Source organism: Lepisosteus platostomus, chromosome 1 (assembly GCF_059453375.1).
Source record: "Lepisosteus platostomus isolate fLepPlt1 chromosome 1, fLepPlt1.hap1, whole genome shotgun sequence".
NCBI lineage: Eukaryota > Metazoa > Chordata > Actinopteri > Semionotiformes > Lepisosteidae > Lepisosteus > Lepisosteus platostomus.
In genome coordinates this window covers 38759590-38761891 of record NC_142611.1, presented here as the reverse complement: position 1 = coordinate 38761891, position 2302 = coordinate 38759590, and positions in this window count along the sequence as shown.

The following is a 2302-nucleotide window of genomic DNA, read 5'->3' as shown; positions in this document are numbered from 1 at the left end:
CGACAAGGAATCAAAGAGGGTGACTAATTACATGATTCCCTCACGATTTTTATCACGGTTCCAAATTTCATATTGCGCCGCGAAAGTACCATGAGGTCACCTCATTTTGGGAGCCAATCAATGTGGAGCACACTGGAATAAAGGAGCACCGCACAAAAATAAACAAACAACATGGAGAACAAGCAGGTAGTTGTCGCCTTCACTGTAGCCTGTGCTCTCCTTTGTGACGAGAAAAAAAAGAAGATGATACTCTGAAAAACTTGGAGTAGAACACATTGGTTTGGTCTTGGTACTTCCGGTTGAGCACTCATTGGCTGTTGACTGTCGCAGACACAAGAGCCCTCCCCTACGACTTGAGACTCGCTACGAGAAGTTTGATTTTGTAATAGCAAGTCGCAGAGAGTCATAGGGGCTGTTAAGAGCGCTATGACTGAGTCATTGGGGGTTTATGTAATGAAGGCTACGACTGAAAATCCTAGGAAAAGTCATGTTGTGTGAAACCGGCATTACTTTCCAATAAAGTGTTGATGAATTATGTTCTTTCCAGGGATATAATTCACTGTACAGGTATCCATGTTGTTGTTACAACAAACAATTACAGGGGGCAATCAGCAATCAACATAACATTTTGATAGTAAAATGCATATTGCCATAGCTAATAGCCATATGTAAAGTAAGGTATTTAGAAGAACTGAACACAACAACAGCCAAGTTTCTCAGAATAATCAGAAAAGAGATACACTATACTGTTTCATTTGTTTATCTGGTATTTTCTAAATACACCAGGACAAAAAGTGATTACAAACCATTGTATTCATATTCTGGTTTTCAAGGACTTTGAATGAGGTCTCTGAACATTAAGTACAGACCATTGTTTATCGTTTATATACAAAATGTAATGAATGTTCACACAGTCAAATTGCATTCAATTCTAAAATAATCCTGCATAATGTATTGTTTTCTAAAAATACAGAAACTTTGGGTAATACTATCTAATGTGATGTGGTTATCAAATAATAAATTTAATCAAGTGAACTCACATTCTTATTTTATTTAAGTAGGATTATTACAGGTAGTTTTCATCAAATCTGTAGGGCTTATTATATGTCACACCCAAAATGCCTCTCAGCATTCCCTTCAGCTTCAGCAATATAATAATAAAGAATGTAAGAGAGGTCAAAATTGAGAGCAGGCAATTCAGTTCATGGACAGTAGTTTGTTTTGTAGCTGGTAGATGATTAATCTGTGGATCACATTCAGACACTTACTGCAGGAATTCAGCATATCATATCAACACCGACAATTGGGCCAGGCAGCTTCTTGTACATCTTCAAAAACCTTTGTTTAAAGCAGTGTCTCCAGCAATCAGTATTAAATGCACTTCCCCACAGTTTCCATTTGTATCCTAAGGTTCATATTTCACTTGTTTATTATGAAAATCCTATTGGTTGGCTTTATTGATGCCTTTCAGGATTCTGATCACATGGAGTTTCCCTTGTAGTCTTCTCTGATTCGCATTTAAAAGGTTTAGCTCTTTAAGCTTGTCAGAAGAGAACATTCTTTAAAGCCCAGAAATATATCTAGACAAATTTCAGAACAGCAGTCGATTTTTATACAATGGTACAAGACTGTACAAAAACTGTACATAGTATTTTAAATGACATTTAACAAAGCATTGCGCAAAATTTACATAACACCCCTGTATCCCATATATCCTAAAATTCTAATTGCCTTACCCCAATCAGATAGCTTTCTCCTTATTGTAAATCTGTTTTCTCTCAACTATTTAATATTCCATATGTAAACATTATCTTGTATTTCTACATGTTTCAAATTAAGATCATTAATATTGACACTTTTCAAATTCTTTCCCAAAATTGTGATGTACTATACAGTGCCTCTCATATGAAACTATTCAAACCCTTGCTCAGTTTTCATATTGTGTTGCTTTAAAGCTTGTAGCCTTGTTACACCACAACTACAGTACCTGCAGTGCAGTGCTGCAGGAATGACTGGCTGAAGTACAAATACAGGGCAGGTTACTACTCCATGGAGAGTCGAGGAAAGGGGAGCCCAGGGAATAAGCTGGACTCACTGGTTTGGGGGCTGCCAGGGGAATCGAGTAGACCGACAAACAGGAAAAGGACTGCCTGGGCAGGCAGACCTGATGGGCTGACAGGAATAGGGCTACCCAGGTTTGTAAGCAGAAGAAATTCTAATGGCTTTAACGGTGCTTGATGGAGGTTCAAATGGCAGTGATCAAATATAGAGCTGATCACCAGAAGGCTGTCTGTAACTGGTC